Source organism: Cupressus sempervirens, chromosome 8, assembly GCF_028749045.1.
Source record: "Cupressus sempervirens isolate cs-2001-9-10 chromosome 8, ASM2874904v1, whole genome shotgun sequence".
NCBI classification, from domain to species: domain Eukaryota; kingdom Viridiplantae; phylum Streptophyta; class Pinopsida; order Cupressales; family Cupressaceae; genus Cupressus; species Cupressus sempervirens.
The window spans coordinates 460,623,786-460,644,151 of record NC_143125.1 but is presented as its reverse complement, the minus strand read 5'-3'; the positions used below and the strand labels follow the sequence as shown (position 1 = coordinate 460,644,151).

The following is a 20,366-nucleotide window of genomic DNA, read 5'->3' as shown; positions in this document are numbered from 1 at the left end:
GCTAACTTCTCAGAAAAAAGATACAAATGATTAAACAATTTATGTCAAGAAAATAGACCTTTACATTAAATAAAAACATCAAACCTTATTAAAAATTCACATCTATTAAAAACTATGAAACATAATCAATTGAAATACTCACTTTTTAACATATGGAGGTGCCAAAGGATCAAATATTAGTAGTTTGTCATTGTGATCCACAACTACCTGGCAGCATGCTACGTGTTTCATAAATATAGAAATAAGAGTGTCCTTAGCTAACCAAACCTGCACTTAAATTATTCAAATGTCTTAATCAATATCTTCCATTCATTGATGGGATGTGTAGCTTTTAACTTGAAGTAGAAATGGCCACCCTTAGATAACTATTCAACTATCCACATTGGTTTGTTACTACTCTAATAGCCTCTAAACAATACAATGTGTTTGCTACCTACCAAATTGACATGAGCTACCATGGCTCCACCAAATGTGTATTTCATAAAAAAAAAAAATTAAGTACATTTTGCATGTGATTTGATGGTTTTCTAATAAATTAAATTTTATGGACTTTTTATTAATGATAGTTTTATAAATTTTCCACAAGAATTATATTTCTAGACAAGATGCTCCACTTTTTTAAAATTACATGCCATAGAATCTATAGAAGAGAATTTATGTAATCAAAATATTTTTTGGAGAATGAGAGACATAGTAATAATTCTATGGTAACGTTGACAAACGAAGAGACAATAATGGATCCTGAATTGGGTTATCCCAGAGGATATGCCAAGCTTTGCAGAAATGCCCATCTTCATATGCAGGGTCTCATCACACCATACATTGAGAGGCCTCCTCAGATATCTTTACCACATGCATTACAACCTAAAGTTATTTCCAAGGTGAAGGAGTTCAATCAAGTATTCCCAATCATTGAACGAGAAGAAAGAAACCCATTGAGCACTAGAAGGTTTGCAAATTCTTTTTAGTAGAAATTTGATAATTTGGGAAATGCAGGATTTGATCTTGCTCTTTTTAGGATAGATCCTTATGGAAATGTTTATGCAAACCCTGCTTCCCCAGTTGTGGTGGGACTCATCATGGATCACAACTTTCTTGTATTGGATTACTGGGTAAAGCTTATGAGCATTCCCTATCAAAATATTGATCTTATCCTAAAGTAACATGCAATACCTAGTTTACAAACTACATTGAATTGACCTCTCATGATTGCTTAAAATATCTTTTGTTAGTAGAAATTCCTTAAATGTGAAGCTCGAAATAATGCTTGGGAAATTAGACAGTGGTGTACATGCAGACATAGATAGTGCTGACAAATTACCTATACAACAATGTGGGAATATCCACTTTTATCTCTAGCATTGCTATTATAAGATTCCAATCCACCTTGAGTTAGTTGTAAGAGAATTCTTAGTTATCTAATATGTTGTTATGAATGCTATAGATTAGAGCATTCAAACTTCAATGGTGTATAATCTCTTTATGAAACCTTACATAATCTCTTAATAAGTTTAGTAGCTATGATGCTGGTTTTTTAAACTGTGCACTTTTATAGTGTATCACTTATAGGAAAATGACTTGTGATTGACAATTTTAAATGATTAGGTATTTTAGTTTCATTTTGAGTATAATATATGTGAAAACACAAGTCAAGATGTTTATTTTATATGATTATTGTGTTGAAAAATAAGAAGTGGATCAGAAGAAATAGTGTGTAAGGAATATTAAAATTCTAGAGTGGCAACTCATTTTATTAGGAAATTTCTTGTCAAGGGTTCCATAACTAAAGGTGGTTGTTTGGGAAAATTATAAGTAGAATAATTATCAATATGATCTAAAGGTTGATAAAATGCATGAGAGGATTTGATATTATATTTGATTGGTGGCTGGAAATTTTAGGACTAATGAAACACTTGAGTAAAATTGTCATGAGATATTTATAGGTTACACATAGCTTATGCAAGCAACTTGTAGTTTTATTGAATTGATGATTAAGTTTACTTTGCAAAATAATGTCAATGTTTTGTGTTCCACCATTAAAGATACAAACTCAAAGTTTAAAACAATCTATAGCATGTTAAGGTGAGCTTACACAACTGATCCCAAAACCTTGTTGCTTAGCAACTGATCATTCTTCGCCTCTTAGTTGTTTGATCTTTGTCTAGATTTTAATCATTGCCTTATTTTTCTACACATTTAATTAACTTGAGGTTTCACTTCCTAGTATTTATTTGTTAGTTTATATTTGATGCCTAACTGATTCTGAATACTTAAAATAATAACTACAAGGTGGGGCAAAAATGGGTTTATATTTGTGAAGATTCAAGGAGGCTTCCAAGAGATTAGAACTTCAATAATTATTTCATCTTTAATCAAACACAAATATATACTATCTTGAAACTATAAGAAGAAAAATATAGGATGCCTTTCTTTAGTTTCTTTCATGTTCATAGACTTAAATCAAATACAACATAGGCAACATCAACAAATTAAAAGAAAAATAAAATATGTGATAGCTTTCTTTCATACTCATTAATGTTTCTTTCTTACCAGATTTGTGATGTGGTAGCTATAGCCAGGCTTCTGAATGCTACCTTAGTCATTCCAAAACTTCAAGAGACAACAATTACAAAGAGAATCTAATTTGTCAGCTTTTCTTCTAGGACATGCTTGGCTAGTGTTCTCTTTCTAATTTTTTAAAATTTTGATTAATCCTTATCTAGGAGGAACTTGTAAGGTCATTTGTGCTTGTCTTTTTCTATGACAGTTTGAAATTCAAGAATTTTGGATACCTCTACAATGAAGAGCAGTTCATTGCAAGACTCTTGAAGGACGTACTAATTGTGAAAATCCTTCCAAAAAAGTTTAAGACTACTAGGAAGAACAATGACCTATTGGTTTTCTCACTTGAATATTCAGCTTCCACAAACTTCTACCTTCAAGAAGTGTTACCTAGTCTTAAAAAGAAAAAGGTATTTGGGCTACTGGTATCTAGAGGTGGATGTTTGTAGGTATTAAGAAATATGAAACATGAGTTCAACAATTTGTGGTAATTGCATCAATTGGTAATTTAATGCAAACAAACCATTTCAAATATTACATGAATTTCCATATCAATAGCTTAGAAAGAAAAATTTCACATGAGAAATTGTAGTATTCACAGGTGGTAGTGAAGCAAACTAATTGGTGGTGTTGAATTTTTTGGGCAGTGCACTACACATCAACCATACACTTGTCATTCAACTTAATTAGCTTTTAATATTATGTTATATTATTTTTCTATTGTAATTATATTACTACTACTTATTACTATCTATCCTATTTCTGAAAGGCTACATTAGAGAATCACAAAATTTGGGTGAAGAGTACATAATGAGATTTATTAAACCTGTGCTTTTTTATTCATGTTTTCTTATATGGACATTATATGATGAAAGATGAAACAACACTACAAACCTAATAAATCTTACCAAACTAGCTACAATAAAGACATGTAGCATAAAAAGAAAAGGGTCCAAATGAAAAAGAATTTATAAAGGAATCTTGTTAAACATTATTAAGTATTAATTGTTTTATCTTTATCAAGGCCAACTTTGAAAATAATAACCTTAAACTTGAACATAACCTTAAACTTGGACAAAGCAATCAGTCATATTTAGACAATAAAACATAACAATTTAACTGTCCAAACAAAATTATATTTAAAGAGGAATCTCATTAAAGATGTGGTGTTAAAAATAATCATTTCCTTCTTACCAAATTTGTTAGCTCTCAAAGTGTCGTATCCCTCTAGGTATAAATTTGCACTTCATCTTTTGGCTCCTTGCCTCTAACTACAAAGTCTTCAGTGGTATGATAACTTACAATCTGCTAAAAGTTCACAATAAAATCCTCTTCAATAATCCATAAAAATAGCTTTGCAATAAGATGAAAATCCTAAACTGAAGGAAAATAAATGATATTAGTTTGTAGTTTGATGTTCCTCATACATCCATTATGCCTTTAATTACAAAATGCTGTACCTTCGTGAATACCCAAAGCAACAATGGGAAAGTCTACATACAAAAAGTAAAACAATATAATATGTAGAAATATAGGATCAAAATTTGCTAGCAACCATCCTTCATGGAACAAAAGTATAGGCAACTTGTGTCCCACACAAGAAACCTAAGAGGCCAATTCACACCAATTCATTGCCCTACATTTAGAAATATGAACTCTCCCAAGAACTTGGGAACATTACATAACATGAAAAGAAGAAATAATCAAGTTATAAATGCCTTCTCTTAATCCAATTATTGGAAAAATTTCATAACAATCTTCCATTTGATGATGTGGAGATGAAGACAAATAAATTCTATGTTTCAATATTTTGTAGTCATATCCACAATATCTGATCTCAAATCAGGGAAATTTGAGAAAGAAGAAATTTAAAAGACCTTTCAAAGCTTAACAAGAAATATTTTAGGAAGTGCTTCTGACCTTGCAAAAGTAGGTTCTTCAGATCCTTGTAAAAATTATGCTTGCTATTCCTATAACTAGATTCATGCACTTGTCCCAAGTGCCTTGTGTTTATTACACAAATAATCAATAGTTTCTCACAAATGTATTCTGCATTGAGAAACTAAAGTCTCACCCTTTTGATAAACTTGTTTGAAGATATCTATAAGTACTATTGCAAAAACTTAGCAATACAAACACTTGACTCGCACAAAAACATTCAGACATGCAAAAAACATGGCAAATTAAAAAGAACACATAAAACACATAAGAAGAAACACATAAGAAGCATAAAGAAAGAACTTAAGGCCACAAAAGTCTATTTTGATAGCAATTTTTCACAAACCAACGATTCCATGTCATTGCCATTGAAGGCTCAAAATTCAAAATTTCAAATATAGAACAACTACACTCAACTTCTTTCCCATCCTAGTGGCATACAACCTTGAACTATAAGGTACATATGAATCACCTTATCAAGAAGGAATGAATCCTCAAGCATGTCATCTTATGGTGTTTATGTTGTTAGTAGTTATTGCTTCTGTCTTTGATTCAAACAAATTTTCTTAAATGGACATTATATCCACAACTTTAGCTAATCTAAATATGGATCATTTGTTGGCAATGTTGTCATTGATGTCAAGAAGAAAGAATGAAGAGAATGTTTGCATAAGTATCATTTATGGAGAGAAAATGAGCATGGCTATAAATGAGGATGATAGAAGTATCATCATTAATGTTAAAGATTAAACCCACTATAGAAAACATGCACAAGATTGATATCACTCTTGACAATATTTTGATATTTGATATGAGAATATAACCTCACAACATTGGTAATTCAAGGAAAAAAGAAAAGAATGACAAGTATGTTTATGTTAGATATATTTGATCAAGGTGACATAATGAGCAACAACCATTTGTAAGAAACAATGCACAATATGCTTGATTTCCATAGAGTCATCAATCATAAGAAGCAATAATACAAGGTGTGATCTGTAGTAGAAACCTACATAAAATCAGCAAAGAAATATTTGTTAAAAGAAGCCCTTACATTCTAGGGAGGCAAGCAATTATATATATTTATTGTTTCCAATGAAATATAATGGGATTTGTTTGTCATAATTAGCAACTTAAGAATTAAGTTAGCAGCAATCATAAGCCAAAGAAAGTGATTACATAGTAGCAATTATTAAAGAAGGATAAAGCCTTAGATAATTTTTATGTGTATGGGAAGGTGGCTTGTTTAACTTCTGATTAGTTTATTTGATTCTGGTGTTAGTAAGCAAGTTTTATGGTTCCAAGCATATGATTACAGACTTACAATGCTTTTGTACAATTTTTAGATGATTGGCTTCAAGGAATCTTATTCATTTAAGATATGGTGCATAGAATTAACTACACTATTGAATATACAATGGTTATGCTCACAAACTATGTAATGCCCCACCAAGGATCCAAAGAATTAACCTAGAATTTCACTAAGTTTGGTAACATTTTTTTTTAAAAATAACATGAAAGTAAATACCACATATAACTTGTACATAATAATGGAAGCAATAGCAATGTCCATCTAAAAGTAAACATATCATACATAACATTCTTTAAAGATCCCTTAATGTGAATTACATCTAAGTCATCTAACATACATGAATCCATCTAATACAACATCCACATGAAATAATAATGATAAGTCCAATGTACAAATTACATTCTAGAATGCACAATCATCCACTGTACATGTCATAGGGTATGAAGGCTTAAAAGAATATACATATGTGAAATAAGGTACGTCATCCTTTTCTAATCCATGATACATCAAAGTAAAGATAATCACATGATACACATGATACATCATCATAGAATACATATACATCCATTATAAGATCAAACATAATAAACTAAGTGCACGGTTCCTCCCAACCGTTAATAGCATCATTAGACCATCGTGGGCCCTAGCCATCCCTCCGTGCGTAACATCCCAAATCATCGAAGAGATCATCGGCATTAACACTATAGGAATGTCACTCCTAACATATAAAACATCATATGTAGAAAGTAATATAAGTTGCAAATATAAGCATAAGATAACATCATCTAACATATGCAAATCATCAATGAAAGGATACATATCCACCATCACAAAGGACGCATCAGCCACGATGTCTCAATGAATCTCAAATGATAAGAGTGGAAAATACACTACCACCCGACCACGTGGTACCTAAGTGGTCCACTCCCACTGTGCTGAGGAGATAATCTCAAGTCCCAAATAGGCTATCCATAACACATAGCACAAATCTCTAAAGTCCAAGAATCCTAAAAGTATACTAACTCAAAGGTTCCAATCACGAAACTGACATCTACTTCCCAGAGGCACACAATGACATGTAGGAACCTACTATGCAAGCGGGAAAGTGTCATCGCATTTATCTTGTACAAGTTAACCTGGTAGTTAGATAAAATCCATGAGTCCATACAGATCTCATGCAGCCACTATTATCCTCTCATACTGACAAGGCATACTATGGAATGCAAGGTCACAACCATGCATTCTCACTTCTCCCATCCTAGCCTATACAAGCACTCAAGGCATGGGCGAGAACCAAAAAACTTATCTTTTTAGGTTCATTCAGTTAGTATTAGGTGTTAATGTTATCACTTATTAATCCAACCTACAATGAGTTACCCTGGCAGCCTCTTAGGGCCCCGGCCCCCATTGCAAGCCACTTCCCGACACTACATGCAGATATCCTACCCTAATGCTCATGGTATCATAAATCTCAAAATCACAAAAGATAATCCAAAATAAAATCATCAAATATGCATAAAAGCATCAAATCTCCATGAGCAAGCATCCATAGAAAATCATGACCACAACAGCTCTCTATTGGCAACTGAAGCATCACTGATAATCGAAGTATCCAATGGTTCTCAATAACCAAAATATATATATCAAACACACTGATCGAAGACTCCAAAAATGGTTGAGTGAAATGTCCCTTTACAGATTTTATATGATATTTAAAACCTCTAATCAGATTTTCAAAATCAAACAACTAATATCACAAAGATCCACCAAATTTCTCAAGAAACCCCAAATCGGGTATGCCAGAAATAGTGTCAAAAGCTTCACAACTTCACAAATTATTAATAAATCTGAAAATGGAAATTTTTATAGAAATTTCATCAGCATAACAGCCTACAAAATGAAATTTCTAGATCCGTATAGTCTTTACACAACAGTTCACAAATGTAGGACAAAAACTATGCTCATTGGGCTCCCGAAATTAACACAAAAATGCCCGGAAACACCACAAAAACACTAATAATCTATCTCAGAAGTTTAATCACATCCCAATACATATAGTCAGCTCTATTTTAACACCTTAAAGTCTGAAATACAGTAGAAACCCAAACTGATATGAAATACTCAACTGAAAACACCAAACTCATACAAAAAACACACCTGAAAACCCACAAATCTGCATTGTTCAGCACAAAGGCAAACTTTGTATGAGCATGCACATGGAATGGCTTCAAACTCCCATCCTTAGCCTTCCTAGAAACTTGCAAAATCCCATTCTTGGGTCTCCCTGGAAACCTGCAAACTCCCGTTCTTGGGTCTCCTTCTCCACAGGTTTGGCAGCCTCTGAAGAATAACAAAGAATGAGCAAAAATCAAGTTCTGGAATGAGCCCAGAATGCCTCCAAACCCCTTAAAAGAGGCCATAACCCTAAATCACATCCAAGAGGGGTTAATAAAACATATTTTAATAATAATTTTTATTTATTAGTCCATTCGCTTCCAAAGATTATCCCCTTTTTCTAAAACTTAACCTTTTTGGGCCTTCCTGCCTTAGAAAATATTATTATTTTTTAATTATTTGAAAAGGAGACATGAAAAGTCCTCCCCTCCCAAATATGGCTGAATAATAAACCAATCAATCCACCTGGATCCCAAATGTAGTCATGAACTATACTACTTCCAAATAACATAGGCTCCTGCAATACCCTCTGCAATATGACCGAGAGGAATCCATAATCAAATTGACAATTACAGCTCAACCAAACTCCAAAATCACCACTACCACAATCAGAAACCCATGAGACACAAACTCTTAGAACATCAAAACCCAAGTAAAGTGGACAAATCAAATTGCCAACACAATAAATACCATCAACGCATCCCACTAGCCTATACGGAATGTACAATCCAACTCTGCAACAATGGTGAATGCTCTCAAATGAAACTATACCAAGTATAGAGAATCCACACACTGTACAACTCTTGTAATCAACACAACTCTATAGATCATCGGCCACTGTCTCATAACCATAACTCCCATGCACCCCTGATGGTGAAAATCCATCACAAGATAAATAGCAAGAAATGGAACCCAAACCAAATTTTCCTGTCATCAACTTCTCAACACAAGGATCAAATGCTAACTGATGTACATACCCTGCAATATAATGTTGATTAAAAAAACCAACCTCAGTCAATAGCTCACCATGAATAAGTGATACAACCCATTGTGATTGATCACTAACTAAGTCATGAGATGTCATAGCCAAAGGAGTAGAATCAATAACAACACCCACTAAAGCATCACTCCCAAACTCCTGCTCTAAGTCACATATTATCAAGCTGTCAACTGCAGAATCTATCACCTTGTCATGCCCATCACAACTCTCATCTTGAGGCATCAAACTGTCCCATAATTGATGATAAGCACTAGGAACCAAAGTACATCTCTGTATCATCATCTCATCAACATGTTCATCAAAGGTAGATTGATGAGCATACCTCACAGTGTAATGTTGATAGAATGCACCAATCTCAATCAGTGGCTCAGACTACAATCTAGATGTAACTAACTACAATCGATCACTAACCAATTTGGAACTAACTACTACCTCTGAAGACATTGCCAAGGGAGTAGTATTACTAGCAGGAACCATGCCAACTGTCAGCTCAACAACATCACACATGGTCTTTGATACAACATCTCTAGTCTTCATGCCATTAGTACTAGAGGTCACCACCATGTCAGGCATACCACAACAATCTGCTGTAGCACCCAACTCAACTAAACCTGACTCTAGTGGGGATGAACTTGATATGCCAATGTTAGTATCAAGGATGGATGCATCCCCATCTCCACTATCTTTGACAATCTCGACCATGGAAATCCTCGGATCATCAGACACCACCACTTGTGACTATACAGAATCTGGTAAAGATTGTAGTTGCTCTAACTCCATGGTCACCTTAGCCAAATGAAATTGTGACTCCTTGAAAGCCAACTGTGTACTCTCAAGAATCTCAGAAGTCACCTCAAGCTGCTGAGTAAGCTCACTCACCTCATCTTCCTTGGCCAACAATGCATTGTATGCTGTACTGCCCCACTCCATAAGATAATCTCTATCTGCTACCAACTACATATAATCTAGTCTCAAAATCTAGATAGCCTCCCATAAAGAGTGGAACTTTGTCAAGGAAAGATAACTGTCTCCCTACTCATCACTAGTAAGAGAACCCCATCCATAAACTGATAACAACTGACAAGCAGCATCGAAATGCTGGCAAGTGATAGTAATGTCTCAGTCACTAACTCTTAACTAATTAGACACATGATGGCACTGGCTTGACTATCTCCTACAAACCTCCTCTGATGCACTGTCTAAAGGAGTATCCTCAAAGTTACTAGTCTCTAGAGTATTACCATCCATATCTTGTGAATCAACTCTAAAGCTCATATCAACATACAGAGTATCAAAAACTATAGCACTACTGTCCAACTCCTCTGTACCCAAGGAAACTAAGTCTTCAAAACTACTCACTACATCCTCCTGGATGTCATCAATGCCAATATGATCCTGGGACTCATCTGTACACACTGCCAAATATGAAAGATCATCAACACATTCTAGCAAGTATGGTCAACTAGATATATGAACAAAGCCCAACACCGATGTATAAAAACTAATACCAACATCGAATAAGCTCCTAGTATAAGAAAAGACAACACCATGCAGTCTACTAATCAAATGCATGATAGGACCCAAATAATCATTGCTACCAAAAAGTGTTAAAGATTTACAGTCAACTGAATCCCAAATGCCAATATAACAATCTCGAGTCCATATCTATAAACTAGAATCAGCTGGTAACTCAAGAAAAATCCTCACTTGAGTAATATGACCAATACCAACTAACTCCACATACCTATCATGATGAGATAATGTAGTCACAATACTGTCTTCACTCACCTTCAGCTAGCGGGATAAATCATGTGAAGTACTACTAGCCTCAACCTCATGTGATGAAGCATCTAATTGTTCTTGGTACTCTCTCTCAAAAAAGTCATGAATGCTCAATGTCTGCTCATCTCCACTAGGTATCTCCCATCATGCACAACAACATCCTCATAATCATCATCCTTGAGGTCAAATCTATCTATCACTCTTTGACTAAAATCATCAAATGTAGTTACCTGATCATGACCTTGAGTAGTCATTCCATGATACCACCAATCATAGGCTGCATCTTCCAAGTGTAGGCTTGCAATTTGAATAGAATCACTCTCCTTCATGGGGTTAAGTGTGAAGAAGGTCTGTAATTTTTGTAGCCATGCTCTAGCTGAAATTTTATTTGTTCCATCAAAAGTAGGTGCTATAAACTTGCTTATTTTATTTTTGAGATCTCTTCCACTTATGTCATGCTCCCTTCTATACTCTTTCTTGGGCATCAAAGTGTTCATCATATCCACATATTCTCTAAAAGTAATTGAACTACGAAAGTCATCATCTAAGCCATTGTAAGTAGCTCTTAATGTAATCAAGTTACCTGTAACCTCTTCCACAGGATTAATGGCTGGATTTGGTACTGGTGGCTCATCTGCAGGCAAGAAAATAGTTTTGGTTGATTTAGATGGTGTGGATTTCAGATTTCTTGGCTCCTCTGAAGTTCTCCCTTTCTCATTAATAGATGCAACTCCTTGTAGTTTTTCTGTCAATATTCGCAAAGCCTCTCTAGTTTCTGCCAAACTATCCACTATTTGCTTCTTAGTATTTTGGATGTCTTGGAATAATTTCTTTGCCATCTCATCTGGATCAGCCATACTTTTCCCTTCCTTGGATTTTTTAATTTTACTTTCAACTGGAGGTTTGATCAAAATTTTTTTATTCTTTTCTCGCTGCAAATATCTTTTTTCTCTTTCACTTAGTTGCATACAACCATAAATTTTGACATGCAACTGATTAGAAGCAACATGCAACCACCAAATTCACCAAGAACTAACATGAAAATGATTAGAAGTAGCATGCAACCATAAATTTTGACATGTAGCTGATTAGAAGCAACATGCAATCATAAATTATGACATGCAAGATCTGGGTAGTTATCAAAATTCACATGCAAGATCTGGGTAGTTGTCAAAACTGACATGCAAGATCTGGGTAGTTGTCAAAACTAACATGCAAGATCTGGGTAGTTGTCAAAACTGACATGCAAGATCTGGGTAGTGTCAAAACTAACATGCAAGATCTGGGTAGTTGTCAAAACTGACATGCAAGATCTGGGTAGTTATCAAAACTGACATGCAAGATCTGGGTAGTTGTCAAAACTAACATGCAAACTTCTACAAACCCTCAGGCTGGCAAGATCATAGCTCTGATACCACTGAAATGTCTCTTTACTGATTTTATATGATATTTCACACCTCTAATCAGATTTTCAAAATCAAACAACTAATATCACAAAGATCCACCAAATTTCTCAAGAAACCCCAAATTGGGTATGCCAAAAATAGTGCCAAAACCTTCACAACTTCACAAATTATTAATAAATCTGAAAATGGAAATTTTTATAGAAATTTCAGCAGCATAATAGCCTACAAAATGACATTTACAGATCCATATAGCCTTTACACAACAATTCACAAATGTAGGACAAAAACTATGCTCATCGGGCTCCCAAAATTAACACAAAAATGCCCGGAAACACCACAAAAACACTAATAATCTATCTGAGAAGTTTAATCACATCTCAATACATATATTCAACTCTATTTTAACACCTTAAAGTCTGAAATACAGTAGCAACCCAAACTGATATGAAATACTCAACTGAAAACACCAAACTCATACAAAAAACACACTCGAAAACCCACAAATCTGCACTGTTCAGCACAAAGGCAAACTCTGTATGAGCATGCACATGGAATGGCTTCAAACTCCCATCCGTAGCCTTCCTGAAAACTTGCAAACTCCTATTCTTGGGTCTCCCTGAAAACCTGCAAACTCCCGTTCTTGTGTCTCCTTCTCTACAGGTTTGGCACCCTCTGAAGAATAACAAAGAATGAGCAAAAATCAAGTTCTGGAATGAGCCCAGAATGCCTCCAAACCCCTTAAAAGAGGGCATAACCCTAACTCACATCCAAGAGGGGTTAATAAAACATATTTTAATAATAATTTTTATTTATTAGTCCATTCGCTTCCAAAGATTATCCCCTTTTTCTGAAACTTCAACTTTTTGGGCCTGCCTGCCTTAGAAAATATTGTTATTTTTTAATTATTTGAAAAGGGGACATGACATTGAGTCAAAAATTTCACAACATGACATCATCAAGAATAAATCCATATTTCAGTCCCATCATGGCGACTAGAAAATAACCAAGGATAACTGATCGATGACCAAAAATAATGGTTAAGTCAAGTGTCTCATAAATAAGAATCTCAACTATAACAATCAGTATTACATCCAATACACAGAGCATTCCATCATATAACCATGGTTGGGTTTATAAAGATCGAGATAAAACACCATCATGACATCACAATCACATAACCCCCAATCCTCTGGTAGACGTCCTATAACTGGTCAACGCTAGTCAACCCAAAACCCAAAACAATAGCATAAAGAATACACAATGCAAACACATGTTTTGGTTTTGCTACGTTTTCAAATTTGAATTCAAATGCAAAAGTCTCAATTTACGTTTCCAAGTTTAGAGAAAGAATTAGAGGAACATTTTGTACAATTTTTCCTAACACATATATTATTTTGGATGGATAAAGGTTTTCCTTTATAAATCCAATTTCCAATTACAATATTCTATTGAAATCGTTCCCCACCAACTTTTAATTAAATTTCATATACTTTATATATTTTATAATTTAAAACTATTAATTAAATCTTAATAGTTAAATTATAAAATTATTCATCATTATAAAAGATGAATTCTTAAATCTTTTATCAAATAATAACAATTTAAATTTATTAATTACATATTTACATATTACATATATGCATATATATATTTATATTTAAATATATATATACATACATATATAATATATAAATATTTATTATTTCATAAAATTGAATTAACAATTTTGATTTACACCATATATCATATGAAAATTAAATAACAATGCAAATCGATTTTCATAAACGTTTTATGCAACATAAATGTTTTAAAAAAAAAGCATATCATATAACATAAAATGTGTTTTGAAAAACACATAACTCCATTTATATACTGCTGTCGTGGCATGCAGAGCTCTATGGTCGCAGGCCTGCGGCAGTAGCGAATACGTAGTACCTGCGACGGCAGGTACTCCGCACTTGGCAGAGCGCGTGGGGTATGGGTACTGTCCCTCCCACTGCGCATAAACAATTATATATATATATATTTTTTCCAATGCGATTTTTTAATAACATTTTTTATAAAAACGTTCTCACGCGATATTAATATGAATCTCTACTGCGATTTGATATTCATTTCTTCAATTAAATATATATATATATACATATGTATATATATGTATATATACAAATTTTATATCACAGTATATGTATAAATAATGCATATATATATATATATGTATGCAGATTTAAAAATATAAACATATATATACACAATATATATAAATTCTAATTCTCAAAATTTTCTTATAAACTTTTAAATCCCAAATTTATCCAATAAATAATCTAATGGATTTGGTCATGAGTTTAAACCCTAGCCCCGTTATCCTTTCAGTTCTATGCATATAAAATTCTCAAATAAATTTAATTGCCCATATTGAGAATGCATACAATAAAAATAGGAAATTCCTCAGAAGACATATGGAAGACACGAAGAAGACAGGGAATACATGATGCAGATATAGCATAAGTAAAATCACAAGAATCTACTCGGATTCTGATGCTAATTCGCTCTTCCTCAGAAAACCCACAGAGCAAGCTCCCTTCTTCAGAATTCTCGAGTCCTCCAATGCTCCTAATTGCTCTCCACGCTATATCTAAGCTTCTAGGAATGCTTGAATATAAAGAGCTCTCAGGAAACCTCTAGAATGCTTCTAGAAACAACTGGAAGGTGTCACCAACTAAGCATGGGTCTTTTCCAACCTTTTTGATAAGTCATAGAGTTGTAGACACCATGTGCTTAATTGATGCACTAACCCTCGTGTTGTTGACACATGAGAAATAGAAAAGTGCGTTAATTCCCATGCAAGCTTATAACTCCAATTTACTTTTTAAATAATTTCCATTTAAATATTTATAACTTCCATTTTAATTTTTATAACTTTTATTTTAATTTTTTATAACTTTTATTATTATTATTTATTTATTACTTTATTATTATTTTATAATTATTATTAATTTTAATTTTCTAATTTTCTTTTATTTAATTTTTTTTCTCATTTGATTAATTATAATCAAAATATCAAAGATCATGATATTTTATTAATTTTCTCAAATAATTAATTTATTAATTAAATCTATTTATTAAGACTTAATTAATAGAAAATTCACCATAGACCTCCAAGATAAAATATGAAAACCCATCATAGAACAAATCATACAAAATTAGTCTAAAGGGTTAAAAATCACGAAATATGTCATCCGACACATTCAGTGGGTACTCAACTCCGATACTTGTCCTAACTCACTAGGACAAATGGTTTTTAGGTTTGGAATTTGGACTTGAGAATTTATCTCCCTTCTCTTATCATTGAGATAGAGTAATAGGGTATGGTCATCCTAGCAATTCAGGGAAGTCGATACCCGGTACCTGCAACCTACAAAAAAACCATGCATGTACATACAATATATAATGCTAAGCTAAACAGACAATGGCAGGAAGTGGTGCATCGTATAGATCCCGACTAAGCAGGTGACTACGACTCCCTTCCTTAACCACATCAGAAATGCCATACAATAAGAAAACATGCACACCATACACATGCAAGTATGGGGTAAGTAACTATAGTAAAACACATGATGTAATAAACCATCTAACTAATCATCATACATACATGAAAGGTAAAGTCTAAATGATCTCATCACATAACAATTGAATCCATATCACAATATCTGATAGTGTCAAAACAATACCACTAAACCATCAACATAAAACTAGTCTACATAGTCTGATAATAATAGCAACAATAAGTCTAGAAAAGATGTGAATGGGGGTAGGCACTACAAACAGCACCTGCATTGACATCCACTACATCCAATGATTGAACTAGTTACACTTGCTATTAGTCTTGACCACTTGTAACACTCTATGTTCCCTTCATTCATTCACACTTTTTGACTAGAAGACCTCTCACTGAGCCTGCTAAAGGAAGGGACTATTGTTGTACATAGTCCTTGTTCTATTAGGTATTAATTTTTTTTCATCAAATCATGCATACATTACAATAATGTTAGTGATGCCATCTTTATTTAGAGTTTTATGCTCTACACATTACATATACATATGTACCCTATGCATGTCATGAGATAATATTTCTTGGTCGAGGTATGATGTCAAACAATTAGGCCCAATTATATAAGATTCCACATTTGAAATATGATTCTACATTTTGTATGCTGACTAGGATTATCTTTATGTAGAATAGACTGCATCCATAGTACTGAACATGTAATTATGTTTGCAAGGTTTATAATTAGTTTATTACCAGAGCATATTCTTCAGCATCACAACTACATAGAACTCTGCTCCTCCTTCACCTCTAGCCTTCATTAAGCTTCTTCCTTGATCTCTTCACTATCTAACAAGCAATAGAAAATTGGATAACAAGTAAATTTTTCCTGACAAAGAGTATTTCATGATTAAAAAGAAATGGATGTTTAGGTCAATTGTGATAAAAATTACTTCAAGAAGAGTTTTAGTGCCTCCATTTGGATCTCCAACCCTAGATTCCCATGCTATGTTTTTGAAGCTTTATCAATAAATTCCTATTTCTTTTGCATATCTTGCAATCATTTCATTCTATGAGACATCTCTTACAGGCTTTTTGTCAAATAGTTTCCTTGACTTGTCTATGATTCCACATTTGGCATGCATATATACCAAGGTAGTCATTATTATTACATCTAATATAAATTCTCCTTTTCTTATGCTTCAATAGATTTATGCTCATACCCTATTTCAAAGATCCTAAAAACTAGGGTCCTATTTGTTGTGTCTAAGCCCTCAAGAGCTTTACCTAAGTTGGAGAAGCAATGTATTTGATAGTTTGCATAGATGTTTAAGGTGGAAATAAAAGGAGATCTTCTTTAATGTTTTATCAACTAATATCGAACAAAAACAAGAAAACATCACAAAAATTCTCTGGTCCTAAAAAGGTGAAACTTCTGAAAACAGAGTTGCATATAAGAATGAGTCAAAATTGTGGGCAGATGTTGGCTTACGCATCAATTTTGTAAGGAAAATATTAGTTTTGACGATTACACAACACTAATACTAATGCGAAGACAAAATTAAGTATTTTTATTTTTCAATCAAAGTGTGGAAATCATACAACAGTAGAGATTATTTATTACTGATAAAGCCAAAATCTCTAGAAATTGGGAATTACCTAGTTTGCACCACACAACTATCCTGCCAAATTTGTAGCACCTCATGGTTTGGCTAGGTAATATATTTTTAGCTTCAATATATATAGAAAGAAAATATAAAAAATAATGATCTATTTTTTTATTTTTATTGAATACAAATAAATATTTATAAATATATGTCAAAATATAAATAATTTTGATAAAATAAATTATTTTAATAATAAGGAAAAAATGTTATAGTTTATATTTATGAAAATAAAGGTTATATTTTATTATTTACAATTGAAAAAATTAAGGAAAATTATTTAAAATCTTTATTTTCAATAAAAACTCTAAAATGTTACATATATAATTTGAATAATTATTTTCCAAACATATATTTTTTAGAATCCATCTCTTATAATTTTCAAATTATTTTAAAGATATTTTTCTAAAAATAAGGCCTAGTAAAATTTAAATCTTCAATTAACAAAATGAATATTTTCAAACATTATCAATAAAGTACCAAATTTAACAATTTTGAGGATATGTTAGAATGAGGGAGATAGAGCCCACCAAGTTATTCTACTAAAAAATTAAATCATCTTTTTGGATGTAATAAGTAAAATAAAATGTTCAAAATTATACTTTTGATATGTTGAAAAGGTGTGGTTGCATAAAGGTGCATTTAATTTATTGTATTGCAATGTAATGACATTGTCAATGAAAATCCATGCCAAAATTATTTGCATATGAAAAAATTACATTGATGTCTCTTTCAATAAGCAATAATGTTTACTAAATTTTCTCTTTAACTCTAATTTTTCATAAACTTCTATTTAGTATGTTTGTAAGTGATTTGATTTTTATCTTTCATTATTCATAGTGGCCTTGATCTTTAGAAGGTTTCATAATTTAGAGTTCACAAGAACATGAAACTAATTAAAAGATATTTTTAGTTTTTAATGCATTCATTTTAAGTATATGTAGTGGCTTTTTATTTTTTGGACTTATTTTCAAATGTTAGAGTTCACAAGAAAATGAAACTAATTAAAAGATATTTTTAGTTTCTAATGCATTCATTTTAAGTATATGTAGTGGTTTTTAATTTTTTTGGACTTATTTTCAAATGAAACCATTTCTTCACAATTAGAGGCTTCTTAAAACCTCAAATTCATTGAATGTCTCAATAATAGTAGATGGATAACTAAGATTGTGTTTTAAAAAAAGTATGCTACTTACTTCTCTTGTGCCTATATGGGGTGAATTGTGAGAGGGTTTGACTAATCTCTACCCATTTAAGAGTGGAGATCATGAAAGTGAAGCCTAGATCATCTATTTCAATGTTGTTAAATATGTAATTAAATGAATAATTATGGTTATTCATTGTCTTAGAATCAATAATAGTACCTAGAACTTGACATTCCATGCAAAAATCAGTGTATATACCCTTTTAGTCTAATAAGTTATAAAAAATTGTCAATGTTAGAAAATTTAATTTCTCGAATAAATAAAATTTGAGTTCATAGATAGATTTTGAGGAGTTTTAGTGTGAATTAGGGTGATTTTGAGTTCATTTCTAGTTCAATAAGAGTTGAGAGAAAATTCAAGGAAGTTAATTGATAAATATGTATTAATAGGAAAAAAAACTTCATCAGTGAGCAATAAAAGTTATAAAAAAGTTAAAAGTATTAATATGATAAAAAAATCATTGATCATTCATTTAGTCACTTGTTTGGTAGACTAATTATTAGTGACCAATTATTTAGTCATTTATTTGATCTTTTATTTAGTCACTTATCTTTGTTTGACCTTGTGATTTTACTTGATTACCAAGTTAGTCATTTATTTAGTCAGTTATACTTATAAATTAACAAATATTGCTAGAATTTGGTCACTTGACTAAAAGTTTTAGTCTTGCAACTAAATGTTTTAGTCACATAGTCATTTATTTGCCAAAATTCTACTAGAGTCATTCCTAGCTAGGTGGTTTTCATTTTGTCGAGTGCCTTATGGGTAGGTTAGTGCCTATTCCGATGGAGATTCATTTTACTCATTCAAAGATTAAATAAAAGCTATATCCATTTATGGCTTATCACTGTTTGAAAAACTAATGCTAGCAGAGCTTTGGAAATTGACTTCTCCTCGACAAATTCCCCACCCATGAAGATGATTTCTTATGAAGAGCACTAAATAATGTGCGCACATCAAAAACATGAAAAAAACAAGGCATCCTACAGTGAATCAATGTTTCATCTATGATTATGAATTTGAAAAATTGTTCAGATTCATTCTGGCCCTGAAAATTGTCCTCAATGGAAAACTAAAAACTAAGTTCTCCTTAGCAGGTCTTCAACCCATGAAGTTAGTTTTTTTGATAGGGCAGTTTGGAATGAAAGGGAATGTTAAGTGGTCCTCAAAAAGGTATTCACATATCATTTAGACATTTCTGACTTGAAGAGGGTTGATTTTCCAAAAGCCTGACTAAGAAAGGAAACATTAATAGAGAAGTGGAAACTATGAGGATAGTTTCCCAAATTCCAAAGAAAATTAAGTTAATGATCATATTGGATTCACAAGTCATGTTTAGAATGCCTCAAAATGATAATAAAGTGAACCTAACATTATGAAAATAAAATAATAATTAGTATCTAATTTGGTAGACATTCTCTGACGGAGTACCCTAATGGCAACTTTCCAAAACTTAAAGGAAAACGAGAAAGTAAGTTATGGAGACATAGAAAGTTATTGTTGAGCTGAACAGAACAATGAAAAGACCTCTATATTTTTGCTAAACTCTCACATTTACTATTCAATGGGTATCTCCTTAAATTCATTCATGTGGCATGAGTTCTGAAGATCAATGGATGAATTGAGGCTCCCATATATAGAAACATAAATAATTGAGCAAACTACTGCTCTTTCTTTGAACTGTTGTTCTGTTAACATGCATAACTTTTTGAAAAGCTAGTAATTATTTCATTAGCCATTCCTTTCACTTTCTCATTCAAATATTATTCTCAAAG

General features: G+C 32.4%; 1 pseudogene; it reads left to right on the top strand.

The window, feature by feature from the left end:
• The first annotated feature begins 734 nt into the window (after positions 1-734).
• LOC149543222 (glucan endo-1,3-beta-glucosidase 2-like) overlaps positions 735-20,366 on the top strand; it is a 46,599-nt pseudogene continuing 26,967 nt past the window's right edge.